The sequence below is a fragment of the Mobula hypostoma genome, chromosome 11 (assembly GCF_963921235.1).
Source record: "Mobula hypostoma chromosome 11, sMobHyp1.1, whole genome shotgun sequence".
Taxonomy (NCBI): domain Eukaryota; kingdom Metazoa; phylum Chordata; class Chondrichthyes; order Myliobatiformes; family Myliobatidae; genus Mobula; species Mobula hypostoma.
In genome coordinates, this window is record NC_086107.1 from 94,611,516 (window position 1) to 94,639,323 (window position 27,808).

The window sequence follows — 27,808 nt, forward strand, 5'->3', positions numbered from 1 at the left end:
AGTCAACTGGTGAAAGAGATAAATGGCTGGAGAAGGTGGGTATCTGATAGGAGGGGACAGAAGACCAAGGAAGAGAGGGAAGGGGAGGAGCACCAGAGGGAGGTGATGAGCAAGCAAGGTGAGAAGGTGTGACAGAGGAACAAGAATGGGAAAAATATCTTTACATTTTTCCCTGCAGATGCTGCCTGACCTCCTGAGTTTTTCCAGCTTCCTGTGTGTTGCTCCAGATTCCAGCATCTGCAGACCGTTCCATAAATCAGAAAAAAAAAACTCTGTCCATCAACATGCTGGGGGCTCGTGGTGCCAAACCAATAGATTTGGGACACCAAAGCGGAATAACATCCAACAGTTATTAATATTAATACCCCCACTGCTGATATACAACAATGTAATAAATTTTCCAGTGCACATGGTGAGTTTCAAGGGGACTAGAACTAAGTGTCCTCGGTATGGCAACATTACAACCACTTTGCCCTACATAGACATTCTTTTGTTTCCATCTTGTTCTTTTTTATATAATTTTGTTCAATTCGTGTTTAATTTGTGTCTTTTTCCCCTATCTGATGCTCTGTGGCCCGTGATGCTGCTGCAAGTAAATTTTTCGTTGTACCCATGCAGACCCAAGACCTTAAGACATATGAGCAGAATTAGACCAACACACACAAAATACTGGAGGAACTCAGCAGGCCAGGCAGCATCTACGGAAAAGAGTGAACTTTTTTTCCATAGATGCAGCCTGGCCTGCAGAGTTCCTCCAGCATTTTGTGTGTGTGCTGCTCGGCTTTCCAGCACCTGCAGATTTTCTCTTGTTTGTGACCAGAATTAGACCATTTATTTAATTATGGCTGATTTATTTTTTCTCTCAACCCCATCCTCCTGCATTCTCCCCGTCACCTTTGACGTCCTGACTAATTAAGGACTAGTGCCTGCGCATATAACGATAAACTCAAATTTGACCTGTTTTTTTGACAAGTTTTTTTTTCTGATTTATGGAACAGATTGCAGATCAGCAGGTCAGGCAGAATTTAAGGGAAGGTGTTGGGGGGGGGAGGAATCGGGGACCCTGCTGTGTGGGAGGGAATGAGGAAAACACACTACATTGTGCTGAAGGGTGTGCAGGGAAATAGTGAACCATTGGGACCCTCGTTCTCCAGGAAATGCCCTACTACCATTGGGGAGGAGGTACAGGAGCCTGAAGGCGCGCACTCAAAGACTCCTGGCTATCACGAGCGGTCCACGGTCTCTGATTGACTGTTATTTATATAATAAAGTCCTCCGGGGAAGTCAAAGCCCTGGGTGAGCAGCCCCAAGTCCATGTCCGGTGGAGGCCCGATCTGGGGTTAAAGGACTGTGTACGTGTGTGGGTGGGCGGAAGGAAAGGGGGCTTGTTGTTGCTGTTGTTTTGTTGCTGGCTTGTGCTCTGTGCTGTTTTGCTGAACGTGGTGGGCACGCTATGTGGGTGCCGGAATGTGAGGCGGCTCTTGCGGGATGCTCGATGGCGCAAACGGCGCATTCCACTGTCACGTGCTGGTTGTCCGTCGTGTCCGATGACGACGGGGAAACCCATCCAAGCGAGTTTTTCGAATGGAAAAGCCATTGCACTGTGGGGCAATCCCACTCTCTCGACCTCAGAAGTCCAAGTCCAGTGGTACGAACAAGCGTCACAAACTGGGGTCTTTCTTGGTTGCAGTGGATGACCATGACGTCTTCTGTACCTTGTCCTGCTCTCTGCGGACCGTTGTAGTACACCTTCCTGGCCATTGGACCTCACTGTAGATCTCATCCGCCGAGTCTACGAGAGCTGTCTTCGTACGCTGGGACAGGCATGTCCCTATCTCACTGGGGTATGAGGCCTCCAGCTACCCTCACCTGGTTTAGCCCGCTTGTCGAGGCGGTGTACCAGGATGTGGCCGCTGTCACATGCAAACAGCTACTTGGAGCCAGAGGTGAGAGCTGAGCGTCTGGTTGGGGGACCAAAGGTGAGTTAGGTGCCCCGGAATGGACACAACAAATCCCCTCACCAGAGGTGCTACCCCGCCCTCCCTGGACACTCCATATACCCCAAGGTTCAATGTACACATGACAAATAAACTTGAATCTTAAATCACAGAGAAAGAGAGTCCCACAGCACAAAAACAGGCCCTTCAGCCCAACTGATCAAGTAACCAATCTACAGCAGTCCCACGTGCTTGCATTTGGCCCATAACCCTCTAAACCAGGGGTTCTCAACCTTTTTTTTATGCCAGGCACCAATACCATTAACCAAGTCCATTGAACTGCTGCAGTCTGAACCTTTCCCATCCTTGCACCTGTTTAAGTACCTTTGAAATGAGGGTAACTGGGTACCTCCAACCCCAGTGAGATAGGGACAGCCTACCCCAGCATGTGAAGCCAGTTCTGGCTGTCTGGGCAGAGGAGACCATCTACAAGATCTAATGACCAGGAAGGTGGAGAGCGAGGGGCACGACAAGGACAGAAGGCGTCATGGCTATCTACTGCATCCCAGGAAGTCTCCAGTCATGACGATTCCTCATACCATTGCCAAAGTTTTTCAGGCCGAGAGAGTGGAACTGCCCTGGTGCAAGGGATTTTTCATTATCAAACAGGTTACGGCCTCATCAGGAACAGCAGACACCAACACCTTTTAAATGTCATCAATGTACACTTCCTCTAGCAGCCCATTCCACAGACCCACTAGGTGAAAAAATTTGCTTGGCAGGTACATATTAAATGTCTCCCCTCTCACCCTCAACCAGTGCCGTCGATTTCTCAGCTCTGGGGAAAAAGACTGTGCCTTCACCGTGCTCTCAGTAACCACGTTATTAGGTACAGGAGGTGCCTAATAAACTGGCCTCTGTGTCTATGCTCTTGGCCTTCTGCTGTTGTAGCCCGTCCACTTCAAGCTTTGACCTGTTGTGCATTCAGAGATACCCTTCTGCACACCATTGTTGTAACACGTTTATTTGAGTTACTGTCACCTTTCTGTCAACTTGAACCAATCTGGCCATTCTCCTCTGACCTTTCTCATTCACAAGACATTTTCACCCACAGAACTGCGACTCGATGGATGTTTTTCTTTTGTTTCACACCATTCTCTGTAAACTCTAGAGACTTGTGTGTGAAAATCCTAGGAGATCAGCTGTTTCTGAGATACTCAAACCACCCCATCTGGCACCAACAATCATTCCACTGTCAAAGTCACTTAGATCACATTTCTTCCCCATTCTGATGTTTGGTCTGAACAACAACTGAACCTCTTGACAATGTCTGCATGCTTTTATGCATTGAGTTGCTGCCATGTGATTGGCTGATTAAGTATTTGCATTAATGAGCAGGTACACGGGTGGACCTGATTAAGTGGTCACTGAATGTATCTTGTGTCCCTCATGGTTTATACTCCTCTATAGGATCAGCCCTCATTCTACTCCTGATGACTTCACCAGAAAAAGAAAGACTTGAGTTTGAGTTTCCTGGCCTGTGAGTTTCAAGGTGATTTACAGCCATTGGCAAGCGCCCAGCCATATACACACACACACACACACACACACACACACCCTGGGAGAGGACAATAGCTGTGTAATGAGTCCTGACAGGCAGTCCATCCATCACCCTAAACGTTTCCTTCCTGCCCTCTGTGCCAGCCACAAAGCACGCTGTGTTATAGCCTGAGGTTACTGCAAGGCGGCCTTGCAAACCCACGAACTTAACCACCATGGTCAAGGGCAGTGTGCACAGGGGAAGCCAGAGAGTTGTAATGCTCAGCCAGCACAACACTGGAGGACATCTCCAAGAGGCAGTACCTCAGGAAGGCAGCACCCATAACTAAAGACCCTACCATCTGAGACAAGCCTTTTCTCATTACAATCATTGGGGCGCAGGAGCATGAAGACCCACATCCAACAATTGATCAACAGCTTATTCCTGGTCACCGTGAATGGTCCATGAACCCATGACCAGATACTTCGTTATTCCTCTCATTTGACAGAGGTGCGTAAGATGATCATAGGCATAGATAGAATGGACAGCCAGCACCTTTTATCCCAGGGCAGCAATATCGAACATGAGAGGATGTAATTCTAAGGTGATTGGAGGAAAGCGTAGGGCGGACATCAGAGGTAGGTTTTTTTACAGAGGGAGTGGTGGGTGCATGGAACACCTTGCAGGTGTAGTGGCAGAGGCAGATACATTAGGATCATTTAAGAGACTTCTCGATAGACACGTGGATCAAAGTGAAAGTGAAGGCTATGTAGGAGGGTTAGATAGATCTTAGAGAAGGTTAAAAGGTCAGCTCAATGTCCATGAGCAAAGGATTGTACTATAGGGCTCTTTGTTCAATGTTCTATTTATGCATTTTTGTAATTTATAGTAACTTCCATGTCTTTGCACTGTACTGCTGCCGCAAAACAATAAATTAACGTCATCTAAGCCAGTGAATAAACTTGATCCTTCCTGGTTCTGATTCCTGCAACCTGACCAGGAAGTGTTCCTCCTCCATGGTCACTGGGTCACTTATTATTCCACCTCAATTCTCATCTGAATTACTCATATATATGACAAACATCAGAAGACCCAGCACTGATCTCCACTGCACATGACTGGTCACAAGTGTCCATTCTGAAAATCAATCCTCCTCCACCCTCCATCTCCTTCCACCCAACGAATTTTTATCCAATTGGCCAGCTCACCATGTGATCTGAACTTCCAGACCAGCCTCCCATGTGGGACCTCATCAAAAATCTTTCTAAAGTCCATTCAGACTACTTCTATCCTCCAGCCCTCCACTAATCCTCTTGGCCACCTCTTCAGATTTATGAGACATGCACAAAGCCATGCTGACAATCCATAATCAGTCCTTGCCTTTCCAAATGATGGTAGATCCTATCTCTCCGATCCCCTCCAATTGGAAACGCCTGGTCAGGCCTAGGAGATTCACCCTCCTTCTTGAGTTTCAGCACCTCCAACATTTCCTCCTTCATGATGTTGACATGCTCCAGGTTATCACTAGACACTAGAATACTACAGCACAGTACAAGCCCTTTGGCCCTCGATGTTGTGCCGACCCATATATTCCTTTAAAAAAAACTAAACCCACACTACCCCGTAACCCTCTATTTTTCTTTCATCCACGTGTCTATCCAAGAGGCTCTTAAATATTCCAAATGTTTTAGCCTCCACCACAACCCCTGGCAAGTCATTCCAAGCACCCACAACCCTCTGTGTAAAAAAACTTACCCTTGATGTCTCCTCTAAACTTCCCTCCCTTAACTTTGTACATATGCCCTCTGGTATTTGCTATTCGTGCCCTGGGAAACAGGTACTAGCTATCCACCCTATCTATGCCTCTCATAATCTTGTAGTCCTCTATCAAGTCCCCTCTCATCCTTCTATGCTCCAAAGAGAAAAGTCCCAGCTCTGCTAACCTAGCCTCATAAGACTTGTTTTCCAATCCAGGCAAATCCTGGTAAATCTCCTCTGCACCCTCTCCATAGCTTCCACATCCTTTCTATAATGAGGTGACCAGAACTGAACACAATACTCTAAGTGTGGTCTCACCTGAGATTTCTAGAGTTGCAACATGACCTCTCTACTCTTGAACTCAATCCCCCTATTAATGAAGCCTAGCATCCCATAGGCCTTCTTAACTATCCTATCAACCTGTGCAGCGACCTTGAGGGATGTATGGATTTGAACCCCAAGGTCCCTCTGTTCACCCACACTCTGAAGTAACTGACCATTAACCCTGTACTCAGCCTTCTGGTTTGTCCTTCCAAAATGCATCACCTCACACTTATCCAGATTGAACTTCATCTGCCACTTTTCTGCCCAACTCTGCATCACTGGTCCTACACAAAATGCTGGAGGAACTCTGCAGGTCAGGCAGCATCTATGGAAAGGATTTGGGCAGAGACCCGTCATCAGGTTTTGCAGGGTGGGTAGCAGGCATCCTTGTCAATGCTGATGGCCTTCCTCTGTGAAAAGTGGAAGGGGGGGGTGGTGTTAGGGAGAAGTAGTTAGATAGATAGAGATAGAGAGAATCACAGAGATACAGAAAGAGAGAAAGAACAGAGACGGAGAGGAAAGAGGAGAAGGAGGGCGTGTGGGAGAGAGAGAAAGAGAAAGAGAAAAAGAGAAGATAGAGAGTTCAGGAGAGACTTTAGTACGTGATAGCTGGTGTTTCCAGCGAGGTTTTGAAACACTGCCAAGTTAATATTATCCTAGTGGCTTCCAGAGAGGATACGAAGAAGGTCTCTGAACCGTGCCTCCTTTAAGATAAACTACTGAAACTCAGCCTTGCATGTTCCCTCCCGGTCCAGAATCTTTCACACACCCGTGACGTTTTCTGTCCATGGGTTGCACATGCTCGTTGCGGGAGGGAGGCATTCCTCGGCATTCTCTGTGAGGAATCAGAGAGGGAGAGAGAAGGAACGGGAGCCACAGGACAGGCACAAGCCAACGGTGGGCTGGTTCTGCGCTGGAAGATTTCACGGGCGTTTTTCTGGAGCCACTCTGTCACCAGCTCACCCCCAGAGCTGGTCCCGCTGACACCTGAGTGCCACCCACCGTCTGGGGGGGTGGGGGAGCTGGCAAAAGCCTGAGGTGAGCCTTGTTAAAGATTTACGCCTATCTGCAGGCATTCTGACGACCTAGCTGGAACTTTTGACAAATGTTCGTGGCGAAAAATTGGTTTGCGCGGGTCTCCTGCGTGTGAGGGAATTATGTCGGTGTGTGCGCGTTTTAGTGTGTGTGAGTGTCTGTGAGGGAGAATGTTGGTTTGGGTGAGGTAATATTTCTGCGTGTGTGAGGAAGTTTGTGTAATATGCGTGTGAATGACCGTGTGCGAGTGTGCAGGGGTATGTTTGGTTGTGCCACAGCTTCTGTGTGTGGGGGGCGGGGGGAATAGATAGGTGTGTGTCCCGATGTCTGTTGGGCAGAATATATTGTATATATATATCCACGCGTGTGAGGGGGAGTGTGTTGGTGTGTGTCCCAGTGTCTGTGTGAGGGGGAGTGTGTTGGTGTGTGTCTCAGTGTCTGTGTGAGGGGGAGTGTGTTGGTGTGTGTCCCAATGTCTGTGTGAGGGGGAGTGTGTTGGTGTGTGTCCCAGTGTCTGTGTGAGGGGGAGTGTGTTGGTGTGTGTCTCAGTGTCTGTGTGACTGTGTGAGGGGGAGTGTGTTGGTGTGTGTCCCAGTGTCTGTGTGAGGGGGAGTGTGTTGGTGTGTGTCCCAGTGTCTGTGTGAGGGGGAGTGTGTTGGTGTGTGTCTCAGTGTCTGTGTGAGGGGGAGTGTGTTGGTGTGTGTCCCAGTGTCTGTGTGAGGGGGAGTGTGTTGGTGTGTGTCCCAGTGTCTGTGTGAGGGGGAGTGTGTTGGTGTGTGTCCCAATGTCTGTGTGAGGGGGAATGTGTTGGTGTGTGTCTGTGTGAGGGTCTGAGCAGTGTGTGTGTCTGTATGCTTGAGTGTGGATGTACATATCTGGTTCGCTCGCCGCACAGTTAAAAATAAAATCCATTTTCTCTGTGGCTGTGTTGGGCAGGAGGGAACTGGCAATATCTGCTCAGCTGCTTTTGACTATTTTATACCAGCTATCACTTTACAGCCTTTTGTCAAGAGTTCGCGCACTGGACACTGGCCAGGTCTGGAGGGAGTAATCCCCCCTCTCCCCGGCATTTTATAAATCCTGGAACAATTTTGGCAGTGAGCAGTGTTGCTGCGTTGGAAAGGGAACTGTTCCTTTTCCTGTATGGAAGGACTGAGTTGTTCCTTAAAGGGACATTCACTCTGGGTAAAACAAAATCCATTCAGGCAGAGGCTGGAAATGAATCCGGGTTACTGGCACTGTAAGGCATTTCACTAACCTCTACGCTACCTTGCCCCCCCTTGTTGTTGTCACACGTGCCGGGAATCAGTGAAAAGCTTTTGTTTCGTGTGCCATCCAGACAGATCACTCCATATGTAGGTACATCGAGGGAATAAAAGGGAAACAGAATGCAGAATAGAGTGTTACAGGGAAAGAACAGTGTGGGTAGAGAAATAAATTGCACAGACCATGACGGGGGTAGTCTGGGAGACCCAGATTTCATCTTTGAGTGTATGAGTTCACGAGTCTGAGAGCAGCAGGATAGAAACTATTCTTGAGCCCCGAGGTACTTCAGTACCATACAGCCCTCTTTGCTGGGGGAAATTTCCATTCAGTGCAGGTTGACACTTCCATTGTATCCTGGATAATGGACTACCTGACTGACAGACCACACTTTGTGCTGCTTCAGAGCTGTGTGTCAGACCTGGCTATAAGCAGCAATGGGGCACCACAGAGTGCTGTACTGGTTCCCTTCCCGTTTACCCTGTATACCTCAGACTTCAGATACAACACTGAGTCATGATTCTCTGATGAATCATGCAGAGATTCTCTGATGAATCGGCAATAGTTGGGTGTACAAGGGGAGGACTGGAGGATAAACCCTGGGCCATGGTGAGGGACTTTGTCAAATGGTGCAAGATGAATCATCTGCAGCTCAACATCAGTAAGACAAAGGAGATGGTGATGGACTTTAGGAAGACTAAGTTTGCATTGCTCCCTGTTACTACTGATGCTGAAGACCTACAAGACTGGATGACAGACTTGAGTGGAGCACCAACGTAGAGGCTGTGTACAAGAAGGGCCAGAGTCACCTCTACTTCCTGAGAAGACTGAGGTCCTTTGGAGTATACAGGCCTCTCCTTCAAATGTTCTACTAGTCTGTTGTCGCCAGTACAATCTTCTATGCGGTGGTGTGCTGGGGCAATGGCATCAACATGGGTGATGCCAGCAGGCTCAATAAACTGATTAGAAAGGCTGGCTCTGTTATAGGAGTCAAACTGGACACACTGGAGGCTGTGGTAGAACAAACAACCCTACAGAAAATCCTGGCAATTCTGGACAATGTTTCTCACCCTCTGCATGCCACCTTGGCTGAACAGAGGAGCACTTTTAGTAATAAGCTATGACATCTGTGCTGCTCCAAAGAGTGCTGTATGAGGTCATTCTTACCCTTGGCCATTAGACTCTATAATGAATCAACCTATAGCCGGGGAAGTGATGACCCCCCCCCCGTTAGACTGGTTGAGATAACTTTTTAAAAATTCTTTCTTACTTCTATTCTAATATTGTATATCTGTGCACTTGTAATGCTACTGTGACACTGTCATTTTCTTTGGGATCAGTAAAGTATCTAATCTAATCAATGTGATGCGATAGTGTTGATATTATGGCATAATAATCTTTTAGCATGTGAGAGATCTGTTTAAAAGTCTGATAGCAGCAGGGTAGAAGCTATCCTTGAGCCTGGTGGTATGTGACCTGATAATGTTGGCTGTTGGAATCTTGCTGTGTACAAGCTGAGCTCACAATGAAAGGCAAAGCCAGCTAATAGCAGAGTAGAAGAGAACCTGAGTTGTGCAATGAGTTAGAATTGTCGAAAGATTGTGGGCAAGGAAGACGGCCTAATTTCTGGGTGGGAGGGAGGAACAGAGCAAGCCAAACGACGCATTCCGTAATCCCGCTGCTGTCTGTAAGGAGTTTGTACGTTCTCCCCGTGACCGCATGGGTTTCCTCTGGGTGCTCCAGTTTCCTCCCACAGTCCAAAGACTGATAAGGAGGTTAATTTTGTGATTAGGCTAGGATTAAATCGGGGGTTGCTGGGCGGTGCGATTTGAAGGGCTAGAAGAGCCTATTCTGCACTGTATTTCAATAAGTAAATAACATTTCACTGTATGTTTTGAGGAACATGTGATAAATAAACTTAATTTAGATGCTGCACGTCCCTAATAAACTTTAGGGCGGCTTAGGGGTGCAGTGGGCAGAGCTGATGCCTCACGGTGCCAGGGACCCGGGTTCAATCCCCACATCCAGTGCTGTCTGTGTGGAGTTTGCACGTCCTCCCGATGCGTGTGTTCCTCCTGCTTCCTTTCACATTCCAAAGGCCTGTGAGTCAGAGGGTTAATTGGCTGCTCTAAATTGTGTGAGTGAGGGGTAGAATCATAGAGAGAGGTTGCAATAGAAAATATAAAATTTGAGATTTATGCAGGATTAGTGCTTGATGGTCAGCACAGGCTCAGTGGGCTGAAGGGCCTGTTTCCCACGATATGAGCCTAATGTTTAAAGGGCTCCCTGGGGACTCAGGGCCCCCAGTGACTCTTCTGTGGGAATCACAGCTTGGTGAATCAAATGCTGAATCATCGTGTTTTTGGAAAAAATTGGACAGCAGATTATTGGAGTATTCCTGTATATAAAACAAATTCAGAACTTCCATCACAATGAAGGCACCAAAATCAGAGTAAATTTATTATCAAAGAACATATGCAACCCTGAGATTTGTTTTCTTGCAGGCATTCACAGTAGAACAAAGAAATACAACAGATCAACGAAAACAATACACAAAGACTGACAAATAACCAATGTGCATAAAAAAGACAAGTTGCGCTAAATAAATGAATGAATAGTTAGATTCTGAAATTCTGAGATTTCACCTAATGGATTTAAATGGATTGTCCTTTTCATTATTCTTTACTTCCTTGTGAAATTTGTGTATAATTGATGTTTTTGGTTTTCCTGTGAATGCTGTCTATCTGAAGCTCTGTGCCTGTGCCACAGATCGGTTCAGTGTTGGGGTGAGTGAAGTTATCATTTTTGGTTCAAGAGTCTGATGTCATGAGGCACCTGAAACTCCTTCCCGATGGCAGGAGCGAGAAGAGAGCTTGCCCTCATGGCCTGAGTGATGGGGGCCCTTGATGATGGACGCCGTGTTCTTGTGACTGAAATCACAGGGTTGTATATGATGACATATATGTAGTTTGATAATAAATTTACTTTGAACTTTGCAGCAGCACTCTTTGTAGATGTGCTCAAAGTTTACCCTTTTCTCTTTGCTACGCTATCACTACATTAATAGCATCAGTTTAGTTCAAAGTAAATTTATTATCTGACTACACATATGTCACCATATATCACCCTGAGATTAATTGCCCTATGGGCATTCACGGTGAATAGAAAGGAAGACAATAGAATCAGTTACAAAACGCACAGAACAGTGATTGACGTGCAAAAGACAACAACTGGAAATACAAAAGGAAAATTTTAAAAAGTAATTAATAAATATTGAGAACACGAGTTGTAAGAGTCCTTAAAAGTGAGTCCATAGATTGTGGAATCAGTTCAGTGTTGCGGTGAGAGAAGTTATACCCTCTGTTTAAAGAGCCTGTGGTTGAGGGGTATTAACTGTTCCAGAACCTGGTGGTGAGGGACTTGAGGCTCCTGCAGCTTCTTCCTAATGCCAGCAGTGAGAAGAGAGTATGGCCTGGGCATCTTTAAAAGTGCACTCTTTCTTCGGGCATTTCCCCCAAATACTGCACTTTAATGTGTGTGCACGCGCGCGCACACACACACACACACACATCCTGTAACATAGTGTTGTAGTTACAAATATCAGCAAGGCATGAGGCCACAATTAGACTGTGTATATTCAAGGTGAATTCTTACAGATGTTCAGACATTGTTGTATAAGGATGGGGCAGGAATGTGGACAAACTATCAGGAATTATCTTACCGCAAGGCAGAACAGAAAAGCCCCGAGGAGCTGTGTGAACCACTCCCAATTAGTTCTGTAATGTGGACAGCTCTGGGCCTGTCGTGGGAAAGGTTTACACAGCTAATCAGAGGCACAGATTCTGCAGATGCTGGAAAATCTTGAGTAATACACACAAAATGTTGGAGGAACTCAGCAGGTCAGCCTGCATCTGTGGAGGGAAATGAACAGTCGACATTTCGGGCCGAGACCCTTCTGTTCAATTCCTCTCCATAGATGCTGACTGACCCACTGAGTTCCTCCAGCATTTTACGTGTGTTTCTATAAACTTCTTGTCACTGACTTTCTGTACAATGTTAACATTGCTGTAGCAACGCCAATGATCCAAGTCAAAGTGGAGTTTATTATCATCTGCACAGTTAAGTGCGTGCATAGGAGCAGAATTAGGCCATTCAGCCCATCGTGTCTAGTCTACCATACCATTATGGTGCAATGAAAGTCCTCCTCACGGTAGCATCACAGGCACAGAGCGTCAGATAGACAGCACTCGCAGGAAAACCAAAAACATCAATTGTACACAAATTTTACAAGAAAGTGTACAATAATGAAAAGGACAGTCCATTTAAATGCAAATCATGAATATAAGAGATTCTGTAAATGAATCAGAATCACGTTTAATATCACTGGCACATGTCATGAAGTTTGTTTTGCAGCAGTACATTGCAATACATAAAAAACTATAAATTACAGTAAGAAATATAGTAAGTTAAATAAGTAGTGTGAAAAAAGGAAAAAAGCACACGGGTTTATTGTCCATTCAGAAATTTGATGGCAGAGGGGAAGAAGCTGTTCCTAAAGTGTTGAGTGTGTGCCTTCAGGCTCCTGTATCTCCTCCTTAATGGTAGCAATGAGAAGAGGGCAAGTTCTGGGTAATGGGAGTCCTTAATAAGATCATAAGACATAGGAGCAGAATTAGGCTATTCAGCCCATTGTGTCTAGTCCACCATTCCATTATAGCTGAGGATACACATTCTCCTGCCTCACCCCATAATCTTTCACGCTGGAGGAACTCAGCAGGTCAGGCAGCATCCGTGGAAAAGATCGGTTGACGTTCCGGCCCGAAACGTCAACCGATCTTTTCCACGGATGCTGCCCGACCTGCTGAGTTCCTCCAGCGTGTTGTGAGTGATGCTTTGACCCCCAGCATCTGCAGATTATTTTGTGTTTATGACCCCATAATCTTTGACCTCTGACTGATCAAGAACTTATCTACTTCCGCTTTAAATATAGTCAATGACAGCCATCTGTGGCAATGCATTCCACAGATTTACCACACCCCCTGGCTAGAGAAATTCATCCTTATGTCTGTTCTAAATCCATGTCCCTCTATCATGAGATAGTGCCTTCTGGTCCTAGACTCCCCCATTATAGGAAACATCTTTAAAGGTTCATTTATTATCAATGTATACAACTCTGAAATTCTTCTCCAGATAGCCACAAAATCAAGATAGAAAAGAACAGCAGCACGATCATCAACGCACAAATTTTCCCTCCTCACACAAAAAAACTAACAAAAATCGAACAGGCACATCGACTCCCCCCCGCCACACAAAAAAATCGAGAATGATTGAGTGAAAAACACAGAACATAAAAAAACTATAAGACTTAAAAAATAAAGTCCATAGACCAAATGCATATCCAAACCACAGAAAACCTGGGTAATACTCTCTGGACACAGCGGCAGCCTCTCCCCTCTCCAGCAGTAGAGTGATCTGACCAGTGATCAAAAGGCAGTTTCCCCTGTCCGACAGCAGAGTGATCCCACCAACGATCAAAAGGCAGTCTCCCCTGTCTGACAGCAGAGCGATCAAAAGGCAGTCTCCCCTGTCCGGCAGCAGAGTGATCCCACCAACGATCAAAAGGCAGTCTCCCCTGTCCGAAAGCAGAGTGATCAAAAGCCAGTCTCCCCTGTCCGAAAGCAGAGTGATCAAAAGCCAGTCTCCCCTGTCCGAAAGCAGAGTGATCAAAAGGCAGTCTCCCCTGTCCGAAAGCAGAGTGATCAAAAGGCAGTCTCCCCTGTCCGACAGCAGTGTGATCAAAAGGCAGTCTCCCCTGTCTGACAGCAGAGTGATCAAAAGGCAGTCTCCCCTGTCCGACAGCAGAGTGATCAAAAGGCAGTCTCCTCTCTCTGGTATCAGAGTGATCCCACCAGGGATCAAAAGGCAGTCTCCCCTGTCCGAATGCAGAGTGATCAAAAGGCAGTCTCCCCTGTCCGACAGCAGAGTTATCAAAAAGCAGTCTCCCCTGTCTGACAGTGGAGCTATCAAAAGGCAGTCTCCCTTGTCCAACAGCAGAGTGATCAAAAGGCAGTCTCCTCTTTCTGGTATCAGAGTGATCCCACCAGTGATCAAAAGGCAGTCTCCCTTGTCCAACAGCAGAGTGATCAAAAGGCAGTCTCCTCTTTCTGGTATCAGAGTGATCCCACCAGTGATCAAAAGACAGTCTCCCCTGTCCAGCAGCAGAGTGATCAAAAGGCAGTCTCCCCTGTCCGACAGCAGAGTGATCAAAAGGCAGTCTCCCCTGTCCGACAGCAGTGTGATCAAAAGGCAGTCTCCCCTGTCTGACAGCAGAGTGATCAAAAGGCAGTCTCCCCTGTCCGACAGCAGAGTGATCAAAAGGCAGTCTCCTCTCTCTGGTATCAGAGTGATCCCACCAGGGATCAAAAGACAGCCTCCCCTGTCCGGCAGCAGTGATCAAAAGGCAGTCTCCCCTGTCCAGCAGCAGAGTGATCAAAAGGCAGTCTCCCCTGTCCAGCAGCAGAGTGATCAAAAGGCAGTCTCCCCTGTCCGACAGCAGAGTGATCAAAAGGCAGTCTCCTCTCTCTGGTATCGGAGTGATCCCACCAGTGATCAAAAGGCAGTCTCCCCTGTCCGACAGCAGAGTGATCAAAAAGACAGTTTCCCATCTCCAGTAGCAGAGTGATCCCTCCAGCAATCAAAATACAAGCACCCAGCGCTCACCCTCCGCATTCGCCACAATGTTTGAGTCTCCCTCGTCACTTAAATTGGCGGACAATGGAAGCTTTAATCAGTGAAATGGAGTTGAACAGCGACTTGCGCCCCGTCCTGCAGTCTTCTCGCCACAAGGTTCGCGTGCACTGCCTCTGTCTCCCAGATTCCTCTTGGAGACTGCAGAGTGTTGAAATACCCAAACGATATCTAAACTGCAAATCACAGGCTCCAACAGTTCCAGAATCACACTCAAGATGAAAAACAAATGTAAAAGACATAAAAGAAGTGAATTATATGGTTTCATGTTCTATCCAGAAGATATTGACCATGGAAGTGTTGTACGCAGGCGCCATCTTGACAGGAATATCAATAATCACATCTGCTTTAGCTAGGCCTTACAATGTTCCATAGCTTTTAATGGCACCCACCTCATTCTTCTAAACCAAAGTGAGTACAGGTCCAGAACCATCTAACACTTCTCATACATCGATGCTTTAATTCCCAGAGTCATTATAATTATCATCCTTTGGACCTTCTCCAATGCCAACACATTTTTTCTTAGATAAGGAGCCTAAAACTGCTCACAGTATTCCAAGTGCCATTTGACCTGTGCCTTAAGGTCTCAGCATCACATCCTTGTTTTTATATTTCAGTCCTATCAAAATGGGTGCTAACACTGCATTTGCCTTCCTTGCCACTGACTCAACCTGCAAGTTAACCTTTTGGGAATCCTGCACAATGACTCCAAAGTCCATTTGCACCTCCTGATTTTTGAATTTTTTCCCCATTTAGAAAATTGTTTGTGCTTTTATTCCTTGTACCAAATTGTATGACTATACACTTCCTGACACTGTATTCCATCTGCCACTTCCTTGCCCATTCTCCCAATCTAAGTCCTTCTGCAGACTCCGTGTTTCCTCAACACTACCTGGCCCCCTTCACTTACCTTTGTATCGCCTGTAGACTTGGACACAAAGCCATCAATTCTGACATCCAAATTATTGACATATGTGCAAAGAAGTGGTCTCAACGAGAATTCTCACTCTATGCCTCCTGCCAGACAGCCAATCCTCGATCCATGCTAGTGTCCTTCCTGCAATACTAAGGGCTCTTATCTTGTTAAGCAGCATCATGTGCAGTGCCTTGATAAAGGTCTTCTGAAAATCCAAGCAAACAACTGCCTGTTATTTCCTGAAAGGATTCCAACAGATTTGTCAGGCAAGATTTCCCTTAAGTAAACCAGCCTGACTTTGGCCTATTTTATCATGTGCCTCCAAGTATCCTGAAACTTCATCCTTAATAATGGACTCCAACATCTTCCTAATACTGAAGTCAGTCTAACTGGCCTATAATTTATTTCCTTCTCCCTCTCCCCCCTCTTTCTTGAAGAGTAGAGTGACATTTGCACTTTTCCAGTCCTCTGGAACCTTTCCAGAATCCAGTGCTTCTTGGAAGAGCATCTTGGAATGCTTCCACAATCTCTTCAGCCACCTCTTTCAGAACCCTGGGGTGTAGTCCATGTTGTCCAGGTGACCTATCTACCTTCAGACTTTTCAGCTTTCCCAAGCACCTTCTCAATAACAGCAATTACACTCATATCTGCCTCCTGACCCTTAAAAATTTCTGGCATACTGCTAGAGTCTTCCACAGTGAAGACTGATGTAAAATACATACTTAGTTTGTCTGCCATTTCTTTGTCCCCTATTACTACTTCTCCAGTGTCATTTTCCAGTGGTTTGATGGCCTCTTTGCCTATTTTTACTTTTCATAGCTGAAAAAACTGTTGGTATCCCCTTTGGTATTATTGACTAGCTTACCTTCATATTTCATCTTTTCTCTTTTTATGGCTCTTTTAATTGCCTTCTGTTGGTTTTTAAAGGCTTCTCAATCGTCTAACTTCACACTAATTTTTGCTCTATTATATGCCCTCTCTTTTGCTTTTATGCTGTCTTTAACTTTCCTTGTCAGCCACGGTTGCCTCATCTTCTCTCCGATGATGGATGCCACCTTTTTGAAGCACCACTCTTTGGAGATTTCCTCGATGCTGGAGAGGCCAGTGCCCATCATGAAGCTGGCTGAGTTTGCAATTTTCTTCAGCTTTTACCAGCCCTGCGCAACACACACACAAAATGCTGGAAGAACTCCACAGGTCAGAGAGCGTTTATGGAGGGTAATGAACGGTCGCCATTCCAGGTGGATCTCTGCCTGAAACGTCGTCTGTGCAACTCCCTCCACAGATGCTGCCTGACCTGCTGAGTTTCTCCATTAATTTGTACGTTGCTCTATGGCCAAATGTCTTTTCCTCATCACTGATGTTTCATGCATTGATGCAGCATAGTAAGTTGTAATGGCACAGATTTCCCCAGTGACTCTCATATACTCTGTGTAGAGGCAGCCAAGCCAGCTAACCTTAGTTTTAGTAGTGATGGAGAGGGAAATCCTACAGAGAAACAGAGGGGAATGGGAGCAGAAGGTGATAGAGTCTCATAGAGAGAGACAGCACAGAAACAGGCCTTTCAGCCCATCAAGTCTGTGCTGACCATCAACCACCCATTTACACCAATCCCATTTTATTTTTTGCACATTCCCAAAAACAACCCCCCCAATAAAGTCCTGTCCCTCCACATATTAGTGGAATACAGGAGCAATTAATTTACTGACCCGTGTGTCATTGGGATAAAATCCTGTCCCTCCACACACTAGTGGAATACAGGAGCAATTAACCGTGTGTCATTGGGATGTGGGAGGAAACTGGAGCACTCGGGGAAAACCGCACGGTCACAGGGAGAACGTGCAAACTCCATTCACAAGCAATGTCGGAGGTCAGGATCGAACCCGGGTCGCTGGCGCTTTGAGGCAGTGACTCTGCCTGCTGTGCTACAGAGTCACCCACTAGGCACACTCTATGGTCTTCCCTTTCTTAAATCTCTCTTGGTCCAGCCTTAAGGGTAGAGGGTGTGCTGGAAGCCCTGCGATGGCCTTTCCTGGGTTAGAGGACAGTGTGTGTGTTTGGGTGGGTGGGGGTGTGAATGGAAGGGAGGGGCTTATTTTGTCATTGATTAGTAGTTCACATTGTGGGCATGCTATGTTGGCATTGGAATGTGTGGTGACAGTTGCAGGCTGTTCCCAGCACATCCTTAGGCTGTGCTGGTTATTAAGGAAATAATACACTGCACTGTACATTTCAATGCGATCTGAATCTTCAAGGATTCATTTTATTGTCAAAGTATGCATGTACAACACAACTCTGATATTTGCCTTCTTCAGATAGCCATGGAATACAGAAAAACCATGGCAGTTGTTGAAAGAAAAACATCAAACCCCCCCCCCTCCCTGCACAAAAAGGAAAAAAGAAACAAAACTTGCAAATCCAAACCCCACCTCCGGAACAAAAAACACTAACAGATTCCCCACACAGAAAACAGCAGCAGCGACGACAACATCAAGCCCCCAACCCCCTCCTCTGCTGAAAGAACAGCACCACCAGTTGAGCAAGGACCAATATTGTTTGTTGCACTGAGGTTGGTGAGGCTACACTTGGTTCAGTTTTGGTCGTCTTGCAGTAGGAAAGATGTCATTATGTTTGAAAGAGTGCCAAGGAGATGTACGAGGATGTTGCCGGGACTCAAGGGACTGTTTTCTGGAGAGAAGTTGGGAACCTTTTCACTGAAGTGTGGGAGAACGAGGGCTGACGTTATAGAGGTGTGTAAAACCAGGAAGGGCACAGATAGAATGAACATGTACAGTCTTTCCCCCCACCCCATCTGGTTCTTGGTTGGGGAATCAATAACCAGAAGCCAGACGATTAAGGTGAGAGGGAAGAGATTTAATGGGGATCTGAGGGGCCACGTTTTTAAAGTCAAAGTAAATTCATTATCAAAGTATGCACCATATACAATCCTGAGATTCATTTTCTTGCAGGCATTTACAGGAAAAATATAGTAACGCGATAGAACTTGTGAAAAACTGTGTATAAACAAAGACTGACAAATAACTAATGTGCAAAAGATGGCAAATTGTACAAATTTTAAAATAACATGCGTTGTAGAGTCCTTGAAAGTGAGTCTGTAGGTTGTGGAAATATTTTCTCCCAGAGGGTGGTCCATATGAGGAATGTGCTGCCAGAGGAAGTGGTTGAGGCAGGTACGTTAGCAACACTTAAAAGGTACTTGGACAGGCACGTGGACAGGAAAGGTTTAGAGGGATATGGGCCAAAAGCAGGCCAATGGAAGTAGCTTCGATGGGAACCTTGGTCAGCACAGCCCAGTTGGGCCGAATGGCCTGTTTCTCTGCCGTATGACTCTAGGGCAGCAGTGATGGTGACTCCCCAGCAGACAGCCGTTCTGTCGGAGACATAAAGGACATCCCTTTAGAACTGAGATGAGGAATTTCTTTAGCCAGAGGGTAGTGAATCTGTGGAATGCATTGCCACAGACGGCTGTGGAGGTCAAGTCATTGGGTATATTTAAAGCAGAGGTTGATAGGTTCTTGATTAGCAAGGGTGCTAAGGGTTACGGGGAGAAGGCAGGAGAATGGGGTTGAGAGGAATAATAAATCAGCCATGATGGAATGACAGAGCAGATTTGATGGTCTGAATGGCCAAATTATGCTCTTATGTCTTGGATCTGTGGAGAGTCATCAAAAGGAGAGAGATACATTTGTGGATTGTTGAGAAAGTGGAGGTGAAGACAGTGATGGTTTTGAACAGCAGATAAGAGGGGCCGAATAGCTCACCCTGTGCTGCTTATGTAGGAGTCAGCTGATATCCTTTGAGTTGTGTGGCAGCACAGATCCGATGCTTTTTCATTGGCAAGGGAGGGAAGTGTTTAGTCAGAGAAACCGTCCCACTGCCCCAGTTCTACGTTGTCAGTTTTGATGCCAAACAGACTCTGTCTCCCTTTTCCACTTAGCGGTTGAGCCGGGCGATGCGACAGACTTGGACCGAACCCGACCAAAACTCTCCACGTGACATCAAACCTCGGGGAAGAAGGGAGGGGGGAATCTGGGAGGCAACGTGAAATTAAAGGCGGCTGCGGCTGCTATTATTTGACGCTACCGGTTATTAAGGATAAAGTTTCATCACTATCTCCGCGGAGTGCACTGTGGAGCAGGGGTCAGAAATTAACCCAGTATTTTCCCCGTGGTTCTAATTTCACTTCTTTCCCCCTGAAATGATCATAAAGTTCTGGCAAGATTTTTTTTTGAAAAGAGGGAAAGTTCTTCAAAGAGAAACAGCTGACTGTGCTGCAAGTTTTCATTGGCGTGGAGTTTGGGATGGAGCTGCCTCTCGCTGGAGAGCACGATTACAGCGTTGAAGCTTGGAGGCAAAAACAGAAATTCCATTTCCCGCCCGTGTTTTTAAAAAAAAATGAAATAGATCAGTTTTCTGGGTGGAGATTTTAAGTGCTGGAAAATTTCACTGTACGAAATATCTATGCAGTCTCGCAGAATTAGACTCCGGTTTAATATCACTGACATATGTCGTGAGGTTTGTTTTTCAGCAGCAGTACAGTGCAATACTAAATTAGAATGAGATATATATATATTGTATATAATAAATTAAATCAAATAAGTAAAGCAAAAATAGTGAGGTAGTGAATGTTCAGAAATTTGATGATAGAGGGGAAGAAGCTCCAGTACTTCGAAAAGGCTGAGTGTGCGTCTTCAGGCTCTTGAACCCCGCTCTGACTGTGGCAATGAGACGAGGGCATGCCCTGGGTGGTGGGGGTCCTTAATGATCGATGGCAGCCTTTTTGAGGCATCGCCTTTTGAAGGTGTCCTGGATGCTGGGCGGGCTAGTGTACACGATGGAGCTGGCTGAGATTACAGCCCGCCGCAGCCTTTTCCGATCCTTTCTTTCCACGTTCTTTATTTTAAAAACTTTAAAATTTTACTTTTGAGATACCCGGTTTCTCTAGGTAGGTCCTTCAAGCCGGGCCGCCCCGCTAAGCCCTGACAACCCTGATACTGTACGTAGCTTCATAATTCTTTATGATGCAGAGTGTTCGGCCCATCGAGTTGATGCTAGCTCTCAGATCAAATTCATTCAAACACTATTTTCTCTTTCTCCATTAACTCCTCCCAGGTTATACCCCTCACCCTAGGGCTAATTTGTAGTCGACAGTAATTCAGGCGACCCACGCGACTTTGGGCTGTGGGAGAAGCTGAGTAATCATCAGGAAAAGATGCAAACTCCACACAGACATGGCACTCCAATGGACCTCCTCAACACCAGGGATTCTGCAGATGCTGGAAATCTTGAACAGCACACACACAAAATGCCGGAGGAACTCTCCTCCCACCTTCTTATCCTGTCGTCCTCTCCAGGTCTGTTTTATGCTCTTAGTAGTCACTTATTATCCACCCCCTGTACCTAATAAAGTAGCCTCTGAGTGTATGTTCATGGTCTTCTGCTGCTGTAGGCCATCCACTTCAAGGTTCAACGTGTTGTGCATTCAGAGATGCTCTTCTGTACACCACAGTTGTAACCCGTGGTTATTTAAGTTACTGTCGCCTTGCTCTCAGCTTGAACCAGTCTGGACATCCTCATCTGACCTCTCTCATTAACAAGACACTTTTGCCCACATAACTGCCACTCACTGGATGTTTTTTATTGTTTCTTGCCCCATACTCTGTAAACTCTAGAGACTGTTGTGCATGAAAATCCCAGAAGATCAGCAGTTTCTGAGATACTCAAACCACCCTATATGGCACCAACAAAGTCATTTCAATCACATTTCTTCCCCATTCTGATGTTGGTCTGAACAACAACTAAACCTCGTGACCATGTCCGCATGCTTTAATGCATTGACTTGCTGCCACATGATTGGCTGATTAGATATTTGCATTAACGAGGTGTTCCTGATAAAGTGGGCACTGAGTGTTTGTGGCCAGCAGCCCCCAGTGTCTCTTCATGGGCCTCTGAGAAAACCAAGAGGGGACATTCCTGCAGAAAAACAGTCACAGTGCAAGGGAGGTCAGGGAAAACGTTCTGGAAAGATGGCACAGTCAGTAACATTAAGGAATTGTCAGTGGGGAGGGTTGGGGGATCAGTGTGAGATCGAATTAGTGGAGAATCAGAGTGAGGTTTAATGTCACCAGCGTACGTGGTCAAATTTGTTGTCTTTGCGGCAGCCATACAATGCAATAATAATAGGAAAAAATACGAACTACAGTAAGTGTGTGTGTATGTGTGTGTATATATATATTAAAGGCATCCATTAGTCTTGCAAGACCATGGATCTGCGCCTGGAAAGTCTTCACTCTCCAGGGCGCAGGCTTGGGCAAGGTTGTATGGAAGACCGGCAGTTGCCCATGCTGCAAGTCTCCCCTCTCCACGACACCGATGTTGTCCAAGGGAAGGGCATTAGGACCCATACAGCTTGGCACCGGTGTCGTCGCAGAGCAATGTGTGATTAAGTGCCTTGCTCAAGGACACGACATGCTGCCTCGGCTGAGGCTCGAACTCACGACCTTCAGATCGCTAGTCAAATGCCTTAACCACTTGACCACGTGCCCACACTGTGTATATAAATATTTTTTTTAAATAAGTAGTGCAAGAATAGAAATTTTAAAAAGTAGAGAGGTAGAGTTCATGGGTTCAATGTCCATTCAGAAATCTGATGGCAGAGGGGAGGAAGCTGTTCTTGAATCATTTGAGTGTGTGCCATCAGGCTCCTGTACCTCCTTCCTGATGGTAGCAATGAGAACAAGGCATGACCTGGGTGATGGGGTTCTTTTGATGATGGATGCTGTCTTTTTGAGGCACTGCTCCCTGAAGATGTCCTGAATACTATGGAGCTGGTGGCCATGATGGAGCTGAGTGAGCTTACAACTCTCTGCAGCTTATTTCAATCCTGTGCAGTAGCCCCCCCACCCCCATACAGGCAATTGGAACATCTGTAGAAATTTGCTGGAGTTTTTGGTGACATACCCAATCTCCTCAAACTCCTTATTACGTAAGCTGCTGGCCTGCTGTCTTCATCATTGCATCAATATGTTGGGTCCAGGAGAGATCCTCAGGGATGTTGACACCCAGGAATCTGAAACTGCTCTCCCTTTCCACTGCTGACCCCTCGATGCGGACTGCTGTGTGTTCCCTTGACTTCTCCTTCCTGAAGTCCAGAATCAATTCTTTGGTCTTAGATTTAGATTAGATTATGAGGACACACAGTCCTCTTTTATTGTCATTGAGTAATGCATGCATTAAGAAATGATACAATATTTCTCTGATATGATATCACAGAAACACAAGACAAACCAAGACTAAAAAACTGACAAAAACCACATAATTATAACATATAGTTACAACAGTGCAAAGCAATACCATAATTTGATAAAGAACAGACCATGGGCACAGTAAAAAAAGTCCCAAAGTCTCTCGAAAGTCCCATCATCTCTTGCAGATGGTAGAAGGGAGAGAAATTCTCCCTGCCATGAGCTTCCAGCGCCGCAAACTTGCCGATGCAGCACCCCGACCACAGCCGACTCTTGAGTCCGTCCGAAAACTCCGAGCCTCCGACCAGCCCTCTGACACTGAGCACCATCCCTGCCGAGCGCTTCGACCCCAGCCCTGGCAATAGGCAAAGCCGAGGATTTGGGGCTTTCCCCTCCGGAGATTCTTGATCGCACAGTAGCAGCGACAGTGAAGCAGGCATTTTAGAAGTTTCTCCAGATGTTCCTCCATGCTTCTCACGGCTGTCTCCATCAAATCAGGATTGTGCATGGCCCCTATTTAACAAATACGATACCATTTCGGAGCGGCCGCGCACGCTGTGTCGCACCGCCATCTTCTCCTCCCCTCCCGATGAGTGCAAGTTTGCTGTTGCAACACCATGCAACCAGCTGATCTATCTCATCCCCATACGTCTCCCCATCACTGAAAGAGATTCTGTCAACAACAGTTGTGTCATTGGTGAATTTATAGATGGTGTTTGGCAGTCTACATTTCAGGTGGAGGGAAGGGGTGGAGCAAGAGCTAGTGAGGTGGGGCTTGCTTGGCAGGTGGGGGAGTGGCAATGATGTCAGAAGCTGGCAGATGATTGGTGGAGGTGACAAAGGGCTGAGGAAGATGGAAGCTGATAGGAGCCTGGAATAAAGGGAGGGAAGTGGGAAGTCAATTGTTTCAGGCTGAGATCCAAAATCTGGACTGATGAAGAGTCTTGAATCATAAACGTGAGAAATTCTACAGATGCTGGAAATCACACAAAATACTGGAGGGACTCAGCAGGTCAGGCAGCGACTATGGAAATGAATAAGCAATTGATGTTTCATGCCAAGACCCTGCTTCAGGACTGCAAAGGAAGGGGGAAGATGACAGAATAAAAAGGTGGTGGGGGGAGGGGAAGATTCTCGACCAAAAGATTGTACTGAGAGATGAAGAGTCTCAACCATACCATCAACTGTCCATCTCACTCCACAGATGCTTCATGATCCATTGAGTTTCTCTTGCATCTTGTTTGTTGCTTGAGATTGATTCAGAATGAATGTGGGATCGGGGCTGCTGGTCAATTACTGCCCTGTGTTTGGGATGGATGAGAGAGAGAGAGAGACTGAGACTTAGACTTAATTTGCCACATATACATTGAAATATCAAAACTCTACAGCCAAAATGTGTCATTTTTGCATCAAATCAAATAGCAAGGATTGTGCGGCAAGCAGCCTGCAAGTGTCACCACGGTTCCAGAGCCAATGCAACACACCCATAACTTATTAACCCTAACCCATACGTCTTTGGAATGTGCGAGGAATCTGGAGCACTTGGAGGAAACCCATGTGGTCATGGGGAGAACCTACAAACTCCTTACAGACAGCAGTGGAAACAAACCCTAGCAGATTCACAGGTGAAGTGTTGCCTCACCTGGAAGGACTGTCAGGGACCTTGAATGATGTGAGGGAGGAGGTGAATGGGCAGGTGTAGCACTTTGGCCACTGCAGGGATAAGTGCTTGGAGGGAGATTAGTGGGGAGGGACGAACAGTCAAGAGAATCGCAGAGGGAGCGATCCCTGTGGAAAGCGGAGGAGGGTTTGGAGATGTGGGTGTGTGAGGTTGGGGAGACGGAGACGGGTGTGTGAAGACAGAGAGACTGGCATGTGAGTTTGGGGAGATGGTTGTGTAGGGTTGGGGAGAAGGGGAGATGGGTGTATGGGGGTGGAGAGGTGGGGAGAAGGGTGTGCAGAGTCAAGGAGACACGGGCACAGTGTGTGGATTCAGGGAGACGGGGAGATGAATTTCTGGGCTCAGCGAGATGGGGGGACAGGAGTGTGGGGTTGGGCGGACGGGAAGACAGGTGTTCTGATCGGTGATTGCTGGTGTTGTAAAGCAGTTGTGCTAACCATTTTGTCAGTGTCCTCCACCCTCCCCCCTTTGGTAACTACACCGAGGGTGTATGGGACATTTAGTGCACTGTGGCGGGGTTAGATTATAACTGCACTGTGGCTGCATTGGACAGTTATTGATTTGGAGATTTGCCAATCTAAATAATAGACGGAAAAAGCCAACTTGAATAAAGTGCAGCAAATCTGAAAGGGGAAGGCCTCTCTTCCTGATGAAACCTCCATGCCCAGGATGGAGTTGTGTCATTTTGAAATCAACAGTCTTGTTTATTTTATTCTTTAACACGCAGCCTAAGGAAAAATTGATCGGATTTTCCACACATTCAGCAGCTCAGACCCTGGTCAGAAATTGTGCAAAGGACTGGTGTCAGGAAGCTACAGCAAAATCACTTGGAACAAACAGGCAGCAGCGGAAGCCCTGGAGATACTGAATGGGGGGGTGGGGGTTGGCTCCAAATGGTGTTTGAGCTCAAGGCCTTCCTTATCCTATCTGTGACCTGGTTCCATTGCGGTAATGAAAAGCAGGAATAATGTCCCCACTGTGTTTAGAACAACCCAGGGAAAGTTTGGCTTTATCTGTGCTCTGTCATTAAACTGAGGAAATTCATGCTCTCTGATCTGGCTGTAAACCAGTCCCACAGCATCAGAAAGCAGAACGAGACAGATCTGGGATACCAGGAGCCTAAAAGGGTTAGTGAGTTGGGGGACACTCAATGATTCAAGAACAGCTTCTTCCCCTCTGCCATCCAGTTCCTGAATGGACATTGAACCCATGAACACTACCTCACCACTTTTTTATTTCTAATTTTGCCCTACTTATTTAATTTAACGATTTTCACTGGCACAGCATATGCTGGCAATATTAAACCTGATTCTGATTCTATATCGGCACTGGGAGCATGGCGACACTTGCGGGCTGCCCCAGCACATCCTTGGACTGTGTTGGTTGTTGAAGCAATTGATGCATTTCACTGTATGTTTCATTGTACATGAGGGACAAATGAAGCTAATCTGATCTAAAGACTCGCAGTCAGTGTTTCAGGAACAGCTCCTTCCCCTTTGTACTGTAGCAGCTAGCATAAAGCTTTACAGCACCAGCAATCATGGTTGAGTCTGTTTTCCTGTGACCGTGTAGGTTTCCTCTGGGTATTCTGGTTTCCTCCCACATTCCAAAAATTCACAGGCTAGGGTTGGTAACTTGTGGGCATGCTGTGTTGGCACCGGAATCACGGAGACACTTACGGGCTGCCCCAGCACATCCCCGGACTGTGATGGTTGTTGATACAAACAACACATTTCACTGTATCAACCAACACACATCAAAGTTGCTGGTGAACGCAGCAGGCCAAGCAGCATCTGTAGGAAGAGGTGCAGTCCACGTTTCAGGCCGAGACCCTTCGTCAGGACTAACTGAAGGAAGAGTGAGTAAGAGATTTGAAAGCTGGAGGGGGAGGGGGAGATGCAAAATGATAGGAGAAGACAGGAGGAGGAGGGATAGAGCCGAGAGCTGGACAGGTGATAGGCAAAAGGGGATACGAGAGGATCATGGGACAGGAGGTCTGGGAAGAAAGACAAGGGGGGGGGGACCCAGAGGATGGGCAAGAGGTATATTCAGAGGGACAGAGGGAGAAAAAGGAGAGTGAGAGAAAGAATGTGTGCATAAAAATAAGTAACAGATGGGGTACGAGGGGGAGGTGGGGCCTAGCGGAAGTTAGAGAAGTCGATGTTCATGCCATCAGGTTGGAGGCTACCCAGATGGAATATAAGGTGTTGTTCCTCCAACCTGAGTGTGGCTTCATCTTTACGGTAGAGGAGGCCGTGGATAGACATGTCAGAATGGGAATGGGATGTGGAATTAAAATGTGTGGCCACTGGGAGATCCTGCTTTCTCTGGCGGACAGAGCGTAGATGTTCAGCAAAGCGGTCTCCCAGTCTGCGTTGGGTCTCGAGCAAAGCGGTCTCCCAGTCTGCGTCGGGTCTCGTCCAAAATGATAGGAGAAGACAGGAGGGGGAGGGATAGAGCCAAGAGCTGGACAGGTGATAGGCAAAAGGGGATACGAGAGGATCATGGGACAGGAGGTCCGGGAAGAAAGACAAGGGGGGGGGGACCCCTCCAAAATGACTTGGCTCTATCCCTCCCCCTCCTGTCTTCTCCTATCATTTTGGACCACCTCCCCCTCGTACCCCATCTGTTACTTATTTTTATGCACACATTCTTTCTCTCACTCTCCTTTTTCTCCCTCTGTCCCTCTGAATATACCTCTTGCCCATCCTCTGGGTCCCCCCCCCCCTTGTCTTTCTTCCCGGACCTCCTGTCCCATGATCCTCTCGTATCCCCTTTTGCCTATCACCTGTCCAGCTCTTGGCTCTATCCCTCCCCCTCCTGTCTTCTCGTATCATTTTGGATCTCCCCCTCCCCCTCCAACTTTCAAATCTCTTACTCACTCTTCCTTCAGTTAGTCCTGATGAAGGGTCTCGGCCTGAAACGTCGACTGCACCTCTTCCTATGGATGCTGCTTGGCCTGCTGCGTTCACCAGCAACTTTGATGTGTGTTGCTTGAATTTCCAGCATCTGCAGAATTCCTGTTGTTTACATTTCACTGTATGTTTGGGATTCGATTCTGCTCAGCACAATCGTTGCTGATCTGATTTGATGCCAATGATGCATGTTGCTGTATGTTTCGATGTACATGTAACAAATAAAGTTAACCTTCATCTCTTACCTGCTATCAGATTCCCGAACAGTCCGTGAACCTGCGAACATGACCTTGTTATTCACCTTTTACACTCTCCATTTATTTTTGTAGCTTCTAGTCATCTTAATGTCTTGCCACAAAACAACAAATTTAACAACATGTGATTCTGATCTCTGTCCCTTGGTCTGCAATACCAAAACCCAGATCAC

The 27,808-nt window shown here is 46.6% G+C and overlaps 1 protein-coding gene across 3 annotated transcripts in view; it reads left to right on the forward strand.

Annotated features, from left to right (window-relative positions):
- Positions 1 to 6,278: 6,278 nt before the first annotated feature.
- The window catches only part of si:ch211-51c14.1 (protein kinase C and casein kinase substrate in neurons protein 3), a 78,202-nt gene continuing 56,672 nt past the window's right edge, over positions 6,279 to 27,808 (forward strand). The window contains exon 1 of one of the 3 annotated variants that reach the window (XM_063062548.1): positions 6,279 to 6,597. The gene's annotated coding sequence lies outside the window, so the exon portion shown is untranslated. The remainder of the gene's footprint in view (positions 6,598 to 27,808) is intronic. The other 2 variants (XM_063062547.1, XM_063062549.1) reach the window with 2 other exon arrangements.